This window comes from Doryrhamphus excisus, linkage group LG18 (genome assembly GCF_037039965.1).
Source record: "Doryrhamphus excisus strain RoL-2023G ecotype Guam linkage group LG18, RoL_Dexc_Guam_v1.1, whole genome shotgun sequence".
In the NCBI taxonomy this organism is placed as follows: Eukaryota; Metazoa; Chordata; class Actinopteri; order Syngnathiformes; family Syngnathidae; genus Doryrhamphus; species Doryrhamphus excisus.
The window spans coordinates 5,941,688-5,956,029 of record NC_136374.1 but is presented as its reverse complement, the minus strand read 5'-3'; the positions used below and the strand labels follow the sequence as shown (position 1 = coordinate 5,956,029).

General features: G+C 42.7%; 1 protein-coding gene across 2 annotated transcripts in view; it reads left to right on the top strand.

The window, feature by feature from the left end:
* The window catches only part of LOC131106519 (glutamate receptor-interacting protein 2-like), a 161,933-nt gene that overhangs the window by 45,392 nt on the left and 102,199 nt on the right, over positions 1-14,342 (top strand). The gene's annotated exons all lie outside the window — the stretch shown is intronic.

Genomic DNA, 14,342 nt, shown 5'->3' with positions numbered 1-14,342 from the left:
TAACCCTCACTAACCCTCACTAACCCTCACTAACCCTCACTAACCCTCACTAACCCTAACACCTAACCCCTAACCCTAAACTAACCTAAGCCTAACCCCTAACCCTAACGCTACCCTAACGCTAGCCCTACCCTAGCCCTACCCTAACCCGAACCCTACCCTAACCCCTACCCTAACCCCTAACCATAACCCCCTAACCCCCTAACCCCCTAACCCTAACCCTCTAACTCTAACCCAAACAAACCCTAACCCCACCCTAACCCTAACCTTACTCTAACCCCCCCAACCTTAACCCTTAATCCTAACCCCTAACCTCTAACCCCTAACCCCTAAGCCTAACCTTCTAACTCTAACCCTAACCATAACTAACCCTAACGCTACCCTAACCCTAACCCTAACCCTAACCCTCTAACCCTAACCCTCTAACCCTAGCCCTCAAACCCTAACCCCAGCCCTAACCCGAACTAACCCTAACCCTAACTAACCCTAACCTCTAACCCTAAACTAACCTAAGCCTAACCCCTAACCCTAACTAACCCTAACCCCTAACTCCTAACCCCTAAACCCTAAACCCTAAACCCTAAACCCTAAACTAACCTAAGCCTAACCCCTAACCCTAACGACCCTAAACCTCACTAACCCTAACCCCTAACCCCTAACCGTAAACCCTAAACGAACCTAAGCCTAACCCCTAACACTAACGCTACCATAACTCTAACCCTACCCTAACCCGAATCCTAACCCTAACCCTAACCCTAACCCTAACCTTACCTTAATCCTAACCCTAACCCTAACCCCTAACACTAACCCCTAACCGCTAAACCTACCATAACCCTAACCCTACCCCAACCCTACCCTAACCCTACCCTAACCCTACCCTAACCCTAACCCTAACCCTAACCCTAACCCTAACCCCTAACCCCTAACCATAACCATAACCATAACCCTAACCCCCAACCCTAACCCCTAACCCCTAACCCTCTCTAACCCTAAACCTAACCCTAACTAACCCTAACCCCACCCTAACCCTCACCCTACCCTAACCCTAACTAACACTAACCCTCACTAACCCTCACTAACCCTCACTAACCCTCACTAACCCTCACTAACCCTAACACCTAACCCCTAACCCTAAACTAACCTAAGCCTAACCCCTAACCCTAACGCTACCCTAACGCTAGCCCTACCCTAGCCCTACCCTAACCCGAACCCTACCCTAACCCCTAACCCCTAACCCCTAACCCCTAACCTCTAACCCCTAACCCCTAACCCCTAACCATAACCCCCTAATCCCCTAGCCTTAACCCTCTAACTCTAACCCAAACAAACCCTAACCCCACCCTAACCCTAACCTTACCCTAACCCCCCCAACCTTAACCCTTAATCCTAACCCCTAACCCCTAACCTCTAACCCCTAACCCTAAGCCTAACCCCCAACCCTAACCCCTAACCCCTAACCCTAACCCTCACTAACCCTAACACCTAACACCTAACACCTAACACCTAACACCCAACACCTAACACCTAACACCTAACCCTAAACCCTAAACTAACCTGAGCCTAACCCCTAACCCTAACCCTACCCGAACCCTAGCCCTACCCGAACCTTAACCCCTAGCCCCTAACCATAACCCCCTAACCCCCTAACCCCCTAACCCTAACCCCTAACCCTAACCCTAACCCTAACCCTCTAACCCTAACCCTCTAACCCTAACCCTAACCCTAACCCTAACCCTAACCCTAACCCTAACCCTAACCCTAACCCTAACTAACCCTAACCCCACCCTAACCCTAACCCTCTAACCTTAACCCTCTAACTCTAACCCTAACTAACCCTAACCCCACCCTAACCCCACCCTAACCTTACCCTAACCCTAACCCCCCAACCCTAACGCCCCAACCCTAACCCTTAATCCTAACCCCCAACCCTGACCCTAACACTGCCATAACTCTAACCCTAACCCTAACCCTCTAACCCTAAACCTAACGCTCAAACCCTAACCTTAACCCTAACCCGAACCTTAACCCTCAAACCCTAACCCTAATCCTAACCCCAACAGTAACCCTACCCTACCCTAACCCTAACTTACCCTAACCCTACCTTAACCCTAACCCTACCCTAAGCCTAACCCTAACGCTACCCTAGCCCTAGCCCTAGCCCTAGCCCTAGCCCTAGCCCTAGCCCTAGCCCTAACCTGAACCTGAACCTGAACCTGAACCTGAACCTGAACCCTCTAACCCTAACCCTCTAACTCTAACCCTAACCCTCTAACCCTAACCCTCTAACCATAACCCTCAAACCCTAACCCGAACCCTAACCCTCTAACCCTAACCCTAACCCTAACCCTAACCCTAACCCTAACCCTCTAACCCTAACCCTCTAACCCTAACCCTAACCCCAGCCCTAACCTTACCCCCCAACCCTAACCCTAACCCTAACCCTCTAACCCTAACCCTCTAACCCTAACCCTAACTAACCCTAACCCCACCCTAACCCTCTAACCTTAACCCTCTAACTCTAACCCTAACTAACCCTAACCCCACCCTAACCTTACCCTAACCCTAACCCCCCAACCCTAACGCCCCAACCCTTAATCCTAACCCCCAACCCTGACCCTAACACTGCCATAACTCTAACCCTAACCCTAACCCTCTAACCCTAAACCTAACGCTCAAACCCTAACCTTAACCCTAAACCGAACCTTAACCCTCAAACCCTAACCCTAATCCTAACCCTAACAGTAACCCTACCCTACCCTAACCCTAACTTACCCTAACCCTACCTTAACCCTAACCCTACCCTAAGCCTAACCCTAACGCTACCCTAGCCCTAGCCCTAGCCCTAACCTGAACCTGAACCTGAACCTGAACCTGAACCTGAACCTGAACCTGAACCTGAACCTGAACCTGAACCTGAACCCTCTAACCCTAACCCTCTAACTCTAACCCTAACCCTCTAACCCTACCCCTCTAACCCTACCCCTCTAACCATAACCCTCAAACCCTAACCCGAACCCGAACCCGAACCCGAACCCGAACCCGAACCCTAACCCTCTAACCCTAACCCTAACCCTAACCCTCTAACCCTAACCCTAACCCCAACCCTAACCTTACCCCCCCAACCCTAACCCCTAAGCCCCTAACCCTAACGCTCTAATCCTAACCCTAACTAACCCTATCCTAACTGTAACTAACCCCAACCCTAACCCTACCCTACCCTAACACTAATCCTAACCCTAAACCCTAACCATAACGCTACCCTAACCCTAACCCTACCCTACCCTAACCTAACCCTAACTAACCCTAAATAACCCCAACTAACCCTAACTAACCCTAACCCTCTAACCCTAACCTACCCTAACCCTAACACTACCCTAACCCTATCCCTATCCCTAACCCTATCCCTATCCCTAACCCTAACCCTATCCCTAACCCTATCCCTATCCCTAACCCTATCCCTATCCCTATCCCTAACCCTATCCCTAACCCTATCCCTAACCCTATCCCTAACCCTATCCCTAACCCTATCCCTAACCCTTACCCTTACCCTAACCCTACCCTAACTAACCCTAACCCTACCCTAACTAACCCCAATCCTAACCTAACACTAACCCTTACCCTAAAATCCTAACCCTAACTAACCCTAACCCTACCCTAACCCTAACCCTACCCTAACCCCCCTAACCCTCCCTAACCCTAACCCCTAACCCTAACCCTAACCCTCTAACCCTCTAACTCTAACCCTATAACCCTAACCCTAACTCTAACCCTTACCCTCAAACCCTAACCCTAACCCTACCCTAACCCTACCCTAACCCTAACCAACCCTAACCCCTAACCCCTAACCCCTAACCCCTAACCCCTAACCCCTAACCCTAACGCTCTAACCCTAACTAAACCTATCCTAACTGTAACTAACCCCAACTTTAACCCTACCCTACCCTAACCCTAACCCCTAACCCTAAACCCTAACCATAACGCTACCCTAACCCTACCGTACCCTAACCTAACCCTAACTAACCCTAACTAACCCTAACCTACCCTAACCCTAACACTACCCTAACCCTATCCCTAACCCTTACCCTTACCCTTACCCTTACCCTTACCCTTACCCTTACCCTTACCCTTACCCTAACCCTAACCCTAACCCTAACCATGACCATAACCCCTAACCCTCTAACCCTAACCCTCAAACCTTAACTCTAACCCTAACTCTAACCCTAACTAACCCTAACCCTACCCTAACCCTAACTAACCCTAACCTAACACTAACCCTTACCCTAAAATCCTAACCCTAACTAACCCTAACCCTATCCCTAAGGCTACCCTAACCCTACCCTAACCCTACCCTAACCCCCTAACCCTCCCTAACCCTAACCCCTAACCCTAACCCTCTAACCTTCTAACCCTCTAACCCTAACCCTCTAACCCTAACCCTAACTCTAACCCTTACCCTCAAACCCTAACCCTAACCCTAACCAACCCTAACCCTACCCTAACCTTACCCTCACCCTACCCTAACCCTAACTAACCCTAACCCCAAACCCTAACCCTAAACCCTACCCCTACCCCTACCCCTAACCCTAACCCTAACCCTAACCCCTAACCCTACCCTACCCTACCCTACCCTACCCTAACCCTACCCCTACCCCTACCCTAACCCTAACTAACCCTAACCCCTAACCCAAACCCTAACCCTAAACCCTAACTCTAACCCTAACTCTAACCCTAACTCTAACCCTAACCCTAACCCCTAACCCTACCCCAACCCTAACGCTACCCTAACTCCTAACCCTAACCCCTAACCCTAACCCCCTAACCCCTAACCCGTCGCTAACCCTAACCCCCTAACCCTACCCTAACCCCCTAACCTTAAGCCTAACCCCCAACCCTACCCATACCCCTAACCCCTAACCCCTAACCCCTAACCCCTAACCTCTAACCCCCTAACACCTAACCCTAACCCTACTGGTCCACTGGTCCTTCCAATTACAAAGACTACATTTGGAGAAGTTTGAACATCCCAATAAATCTGGAAAATACTTTGCTAACCAACTAAAACTTAATAAAGAAAAAAACTCTATCTCCTCCATTAGAAACTCAGAAGGTAACATCACTCACCTTCTGGAGGAAATTAATTCAGTCTTTAGGGACTTTTATAAAAAAACTATCCACACCTCAGATGAACCCTTCTGTTCCAGGCATTGAAACATTTCTTAGCACCATAGAATTACCAAAATTAGAAAAAAATGACAGCCCTGGACTTACCCATTTCACTAACAGATAATGCCAAATAACAAGGCACCAGGACCGGAGAGGTTCCCTGCCGAATTTTATAAAACATTCTGGTCATTGCTAGCCCCAATTTCACTTATTAATGCGGATCTTAAAATAATGTGCAAAGTATTAGCTAGAAGACTCATATAATACATCCCGATCAATTAGGATTTATCAAGGGGAGACACTCAGTTAGCAATGTACGCCGCTTAACCAATCTGATTGATCGCTTTATCATCCGTAATTTGGAAACCACAATCGTCTCACTAGACGCTGAAAAAGCATTCCACAGAGTTAACTGGAAATTTCTCTTAGCAACCCTTCAGAAATTTGGCTTTGGAGAGTCATTTAGAACGTGGATCCAAATATTATATAGCACCCCAAAGGCCTCCGTTCGAACCAATAGTCTGATCTCTCCAGAATTCACTTTACAAAGAGGTACTAGGCAAGGTTGTCCACTCTCCCCCTCATTGTTTGCTATCTTCATTGAACCTCTTGCAGCTGCAGTTCGACAACATGTAAATATTAAAGGGATCCACACAACGAATGTTCATCATAAGATAAGCCTTTATACTCTTATACTCTTCACCAAGCTATCACACTCATCAATAACTTTCGCACCTTTTCGGACTACTCTATTAACTGGTCTAAATCCATAGTATTGCCCATTAACTTTGTTTTCCAGAGCACCCCTTCTATACCACTGCGTTTGGGTAATATCAGGTATTTGGGCATCAACATTTCCTCCAATCTGTCAGACATGATCAGCTTGAATTATACCCCACTGTTGAAATCAATTGAGGATGATCTTGAACGTTGGAGAACTTTGCCGATCTCTCTTATGGGCAGAGTATCCACTGTGAAAATGATGATATTACCAAGGATAAATTATCTGTTCTCTATGATCCCAACCAAACCATCTATAACTTGGTTTAAGTCATTAGATTCATATATAAATACATTTCTTTGGAAAAATAAGCCAGCACGAATAAGCCTAAAAACATTACAAAGATCTAAAGAATGTGGGGGCTTAGAACTGCCAAATTTCTCCAATTACTTCCTGGCAAATAGGCTACAGTATATCTTAAAATGGATAAAACCTAACCCCTTGGATCAGTTATGGCTAGACATTGAACAATCATTTAGTCAAGAAATCCCCATCTTTAACTTACCTTTCATAAGTCAAATCCTAAGGAAAAACGATTGTATAAATATAAAAACCACTCTGACAGCTTGGTAGGAATTTTTAAAAATAACTAGGTCCTCGCTCAATCCTTGCCAGTACACTCCGATCTGGAATAACCCTGATATATTGCTTAAAATAAAACCTTGGATTTTACAACATGTCATGAAAAAGGAATAAGTTGCATGGAAAATATCATAAGGGGGGAAAAGTTTGTGTCATTCACTTACCTTGTTACACAGTATGGATTCAGCCAGAATACATTTATTGAATACTCACAAATTAAATCCATAATTAGAGCTACTTTCAGTAACATATCTTGGGAAAGCTATCCCACCATTGACCAATTCTTAAACGTATCTGCTCCCCAAACATTATCCAAGCTGTACATTCTATTGTCAAAGTGTGACAACACCGTTGGGGTTCCAGTCTCCAAATGGAACCTAGATTTATCTACAAGCTGTAAACCTTAGTTCTGGAAGCAAATATGCCTTAATTCTTCCCGTTTAATAAAAAATCCCAACCTACAGTTGGTTCAGTTCAAAACCCTTCATAGAGTACACTACACAGGACAGAGAATGTTTAAAATGGGTCTAACCGACTCTAACATCTGTGTACACTGCCCAGATCATGTAGTAGATGATTATTTACACTCCATGTGGGCATGTGCCCCCATTAGTAATTTCTGACAAGCAGTGTGTGAAGACCTTTCATTGGCACTTGGGACCTCTATTCCTTCCTCACCTGTATTATGCTTGTTGGGCAATCTTTCTCCAGCAGGGGTCTCAAACACGCGGCCCGCGGGCCAAATGTGGCCCCCGCCTTGATATGAAAGTTTAATGTTAGTGCGGCCCGCGCAAGTTTGATATGGATGCTGTATGGTATCATGTACCCAGAAAAAATTATTATGTTTGATTAATGTTCATGTTAAAGGTTAAATAACTGTTAATAGTTATCCTCCCTATCCATGTGGAAGTGGTAAGTTTTTGGCTTTTTAAGTTTAAAGGAAATAACTTGGAGGCTACCGTTTAGGTCGCTAGCTCTCTAGTTTGCGAGTTAGCATGTGTCTCAAGACCCTGCAGTTGCGCAATATGTTGTAAATAAAAAAAGTATAAATGTGACTATAGTCGTGTTTTGTCATGTCTACAGGGCTCTAATAATGCTTTGTTCATTTTAATCTGAAAAAAATAATTTGTCTACCCACCAACTATATGTGGTTTCTTAAGTTTTTATTATTTGCCGTTTTATTATTATTATTATATTTATTTATTACTGATTGATTGATTTTCTTTATTCTTGATTTGTTTATTTAATTTATTTCTTATTTTGTGCAGAAAAATAAAAATTAAGATATTTGAGAACAGTGGAATGTTTTATCAGAGCTTTTCTTGTAGAAAATCGGAACCAAAGCAAAGTTTATTCATTTTTCCGTTTTTAATAAATGCGTTTTTTTATTTTTTGGAAAACCTGATGAGGCCCAGCCTCACCCAGACCCTAGCTCCAGTGGCCTCCAGGTAAATTGAGTTTGAGACCCCTGTTCTACAGTCAACGGAGAAACAAATCACACACAACTCCTCATCACAGCGTTAAGCATCGCTAAGAAAACCATTCTTATCAATTGGAAATCCAAAAAAAACTGAACATAGCCCTTTACAAAAATCTTCTGTTAGATCATATAGCAATTGAGCAAATTAGCAAATTGTTACATACTGGTTGCGCTTTGACTCTTGTCTGACTCAGTAAAAGATTATGTGATTGGAGCGTAGTGGCTTGCTGTGGCGCCGAATTAATGTTCGCTCAGCATGTTGCCATGTAGCCGTTATTCGGTGCCACAGCGAGCCACTACACGCCAATCACATAATGTTAGGCGTGAACTGGCACCAAATGGTGCCGGGCCAGTGGACTCCTAGCATCACTGGCGCTACTTGGCTCGTGCCATTACATTCCAGTGGATTCCAATAAGCAAATTGTTTGCGACATTTGGTTCCACGTGGTGGACACTTCGTGCTGATTGGAGATTTTAAACATTTTGAAAATTTCTTGCTGCCAAACTCAATTTTTGCAGCTGTTACGGTTAGCCAGTCGGGAGGCAGTTTGAGCCACTGCACGCCGCTGGGCACCATATTGGAGACACTTGGTGCTACAGCAAATTGCATTGATGCCAACTGGCCCAGTGGACTCTCAGCCTTACACGTTACTGATGCTGTAGAAAACCTAATGATAAAATGCTCTTGGGTCCAAGACCGAGCCACTCTACCCAGCCTCCTTCAATGACCAACGAGTGTTACCACTGAAGGCAACTCAATCTTTCACTTACCTGGGCAGAACCGTCACAAACACCAACTCTGCAGATCTGGAAGTGGAAAGGAGGATCCAGTCACAAGAGACTTTGTTGTCATGTTGTCATGACCTCAGTAGTAAAACCAAAGTCAAATTGGATTCAGTTGCAGTTCTCCGTTGCCAGCTGTATTCCACGGAGTGCACAACTCTGTATTGAAGATACATCAAAGCCCTGACAAGACTCCAGCTGTCCTACTGTCCATCCTGAACATGAAGTGACAAGACAGTATCCCAGACGATGAGGTTAAACGGTTGTCGGTCAGTGTGGACTCCCAAATAACCATATCAAAGCTTTGCTGGGCAGAGCATGTACGTACCTCGGATGGCCAACAAGAGACTGACTGGCAAACGCTGCCTTCTACTTAGAACCGAGCCAAGGAAAAGGAGCCACAGAGGATAAAAATTGCGCTTCAAAGAAGTCTTAAAATGACATATGAAGAGACTTGGCATCCCGCAAGGTACCTGGGAGGAAGTGGCACTTCAGAGAAACGACTGGCAACCGTAGAACGGCAGTGCCAGCAAGAATATCAGTGTGAGCGTGACCGATGAAACTTGGGAGCAACCCTAAGCAGCCTAATGAATACATATTTTTTTATTCATTCATTCATTCATTCATTTTCTACCGCTTTTTTCCTCACGAGGGTCGCGGGAGTGCTGGAGCCTATCCCAGCTGTCTTTGGGCGAGAGGCGGGGTACACCCTGGACTGGTCGCCAGCCAGTCACAGGGCAATACATTAAATCATTATTTTTAAAAATACATGTTTACATTTAAATTAATTCTATAAATTTAAATATTTAATATATTACAAATATATACAAAATATGTTTAAAATGATTTATATTTAATTGAAATAAAACTATTTTCTTATTTTAATTCTATAACTTTAAAGATTTTATATATTACAAATATACACAAAATATATTTAAAATGATTTATATTTAATTGAATTAAAAATAAGAAAATATTTTATATAAGAAAATATTTTTAATAGCGAATAACAAATGATGAACAATTCATTATTTCTACCGCAACCGAGTGTTGCAGGGGTGCTGGAGCCTATCCTAGCTGCCTTCGGTCGAGAGGCGAGGTCTGGTCGCCAGCCAATCACAGGGCAGTAAATTAAATCATTGTTTTTAAAAATACATGTTTACGTTTGAATTAATTATATAAATTTAAAGATTTTATATATTGCAAATATACGCAAAATATGTTTAAAATGATTTATATTTAATTGAATTAAAAATAAGAAAATATTTTATATAAGAAAATATTTTTAATTCAATTAATTAATTAATTTTTAATTTTAATTAAAAATAAGAAAAATAAGAAAATAAGTCCTCCTGGTGGTCCGGGGGGTGGCGTAGCTGGCACAATCTCTGGTGGGGCCCTCCGGGGGGGAGCTGGCAGGCCGGACTGGCTGCCACGATGGGCTGGGTGGGGCTCGTGGTTGGTCCTGTGGCCCAGGGCTTGCTCCGGCGGCTGTCTTGCCCGGCTCGGTTGTAATTGTGATTACTATCACGGTTCATGTCTTCATTGTTACTATTGCTACTGGTAAGTTGGACTGTTTCATTTCACTGATATCATCTCCATTTTGACCCTTAGCCATCATTGACATTTAACTGTTCTGTTTGTCTCTGTTGTTGTTTTGGGAATTCTTGTTGCTGTTGTTTTTGTCTCTCCCTCTACTGCCCCCCACCCCACCTTTCTCTTCTTCTTTTCTGTTCTTCTTCTTGCTCCGGTCCAGTCGCTCCAAATGGCATAACAAAAACATCAAATAACGGCAAATAAAATTTCATGGTACAGGGAAGTTGTAGCCAACACCTTTCCTGACACAGAGCAAATCTGTCTAGCATGTAAGGGCATTTAGATCAACAATACTATCTGCCCCAATGGCTGGACGGGACAAAAAAAAAAAAAAAATAAGAAAATATTTTTAATTCAATTAAATATAAATCATTTTAAACATATTTAAACATATTTGCAATATATAAAATCTTTAAATATATATAATTAATTCAAACGTAAACATGTATTTTTAAAAATAATGATTTAATTTACTGCCCTGTGATTGGCTGGCGACCAGACCTCGCCTCTCGACCGAAGGCAGCTAGGATAGGCTCCAGCACCCCTGCAACACTCATGAGAATAAGCGGTAGAAAAAAATGAATGATTTTGTTTATAATTTGTTATTCGCTTATTAATTTAATTGTGAATATATTATTTATCGGGCTGCACAGCGGTCGAGTGGTTAGCGCGCAGACCTCACAGCTAGGAGACCAGTGTTCAATTCCACCCTCGGCCATCTCTGTGTGGAGTTTGCATGTTCTCCTCATGCATGCATGGGTTTTCTCCGGGTACTCCGGTCTCCTCCTATATTCCAATTTGGCCATTCCAAATTGTTGTGAGGAAAAAGCGGTAGAAAATGAATGAATGAATGAACAGGATATCCAAACGACGACCTGGTGTTTTTGCTCTTATTTGGTCCATCATTTCAAATCTTCTATTTCTGAATAAAGAGGCACATTCAAAATCTGTGTTTTTTTTTATCCGATTCAAAGATTAATCAAAAACTAATCCACAAATTAATCGGTTATTAAAATAATTGTTTGCTACGCAATCCTTTATTCACTACGACACAACAGGAAGCTAAACGGCTAGTCAACAAAAGGGATTGTTGGGGTCAACAAGCGTTGAAAACAATTCCCCGTAGCTAGTTTTTAGAGAATTGCCAATCATGTCTCAACTCTAACGCGCAGGCCTCACAGCTAGGAGACCCAAGTTCAATTCCCTCGTCGGCCATCTCTGTGTGGAGTTTGCATGTTCTCCCCGTGCATGCGTGGGTTTTCTCCGGGTACTCCGGTTTCCTCCCACATTCCAAAAACATGCTAGGTTAATTGGTGACTCCAAATTGTCCATATGTATGAATGTGAGTGTGAATGGTTGTTTGTCTATATGTGCCCTGTGATTGGCTGTCCACCAGTCCAGGGTGTACCCCGCCTCTCACCCGAAGACAGCTGGGATAGGCTCCAGCGCCCCTGTGACCCTCGTGAGGATAAGCGGTAGAAAACGAATGAATTAATGAACTTGTGAGGAGGGATGAGTGGTTAGCGCAGAGGCCACACAGCTAAAAGACCCAAGTTCAATTCCACCCTCAGCCATTTCTGTGTGGAGTTTGCATGTTCTCCTCGTGCATGCGTGGGTTTTCTCCAGGTACTCCAGTTTCCCCCGCCTCTCGCCCGAAGACAGCTGGGATAGGCTCCAGCACCCCCGCGACCCTCGTGAGGAAAAGCAGTAGAAAATGAATGAATGAATATAAGTTTTTTTCAATAATTTATCATTTCACATATAATTTATTATTCACAAACTTCTTTGTGTCTATTATATTTCCAGACTTTAGGAACAGTTGCTTTATTTTAAGAATTAATTATTAAAAGTATAATTTATTATTCACTTATTAATTCCCATTAATTAAACTAAAGATCTTCCTATCATATCAAGTGTACATTGAACTTCCAGACTTCATGGACAGCCTGTATTCTTACGGCGATAAAAGTCATAAATCTTTGATATCCGTATAAATAACCACTCTGTCTTCTAATACCTCCTCCATCTGTCTCCTCCGTCCATCAGTCCATTCGTCTGAGACGTTTGTCTTTCTTTGTCTTTGCGGTGCAAATGTTTCTTGCTGTCTGTCACTCGCTCGGCTTCATCATGGGCGTCGTAGCGGCTCAGCTCACACGCTTACTTGACAGCAAGACAAAGGCGAAGGAAAGAGGTGGGCGTGTCTGATGGACAGGCGAGGAGGGACACCATCACTCCCGTTCAAAGCGGACAGGAAGCCTTTTGTTGTTCCTCTGACTTTTCTTTTTAGATCATGTTTGACTCAATTGAAGTAATACACGATGTCTGATACGGTGCACTAAACACATCATGCGTAACAGACATGCAGACGATCAAACCACAGACAGATTTTATTTACATTTGTAGGCCAATCAAGCAAGGGTTTGAGGAAAATATTAATAGTGTGCATTAATATTGTTGTTGCAAAGTTTCATGCTCCTCAAAGTTACCTGCGCTCACTGATTCACGAGTTGATGAAACGCTTGCATGACAGGTTCAAGTAGAGTACAAGTGATGCTCGCTCACACACTTAACTTCCAACAACCTGCAATCGTGGAATTATCCATTTAAGCACTTGTGTGTGTGCGTGTGTGTGTGTTCAAATGCAAGGCAATATCCATCAGCACAGATGCAACCAGGTGAAAAATAAGTCTATGACAAAAAGAAGAACAGGCAATGGTGCGTAACAAAATAAACTAAAGTACAGTGAATAAAAAATCCAATTAAACACGGCTTAAACCAAAAAAAGCAGCTGGGGGTGGGGGGAACGAGGCAAGGCAGAAGACATACTACTGATGGGTACACAGGGTAGACATGAAGTAATATGCAGCAAATATTGTTCGCAATAAACATCCTGTGCAATAACTGTGCAATAAACCATGCAATAAATTTGTGGCTTGATCGACATGCACACAGCTATAAATAGTGTATATATAACTTCTTGATTTGTATGACCTTGATTTTCCACTTTATGTTCTAAGATTGTGTGGCATGTGAATGTTTTGGATTATTGCACAGGTGAGCCTCAGGATGGCCACAATAAAAGGCTGCTAGAAAACTGGCCGCTTGTGTTGTGTAGCGGCTGTCTGGCCGGCTGTTTATCTTTAGCTGAAGGTATCGGACGTGGAGATCCTGGGCTGGCGTGATCACATGTGGTGTGCGGCTGTGGATGTACTGCCAAATTCTCCCATAGGCCTCAGGGAATGGAATATGGTAGAGCAGTGGTGTCCAAAGTGCAGCCGGGGGCCATTTATGGCTCGGCTCGCATTCTAAAATTATATTAACTTAATATAAAAATAACAAGAGAAATGAAAAAAATGCAAAAAATTTTAAGACAAAAAAAGTGTATTCTAATGACAAAAAAAATGCAATTCTCCGAGAATAAACTGGTAATATAATGAAGACAAAGAATATAGTTTTAGAATCACAAAATTGAAATATTATTTTTGAAACTGAATATTACAAGAAACAAACAAAAAAAGTTGTATTTTTTTATTAAGTTGGTTAAAGTCTGAAGTCCAAATATTATGGCAATATAGTCATATTATGAAAAAAATTATTATAATATAGTGAATATATGAAATCTTTTTCAACTATATCACAAAGCTGATAAAAAAAATTCTTGAAATGTACTGTATATTTTTAAGACAAAAAAAAGCAATTTTCCGAGAATAAATATAATAATAATATAATGGCTATAATAATATGATGAAGACAACTAATATACTTTTAGGATCACAAAAATTAAATATTAAATTAAATATTAATTAAATATTGTTTTTGAAACAGAATATTACAAGAAACAAACAAAAAAAGTTGTATTTTTTTTATTGATTGGTTAAAAAATGCAAATATTATGGGCCTGAAGTCCAAATATTATGGCAATATAGTCATATTATGAAAAAGAAATAAGAAGGAAGT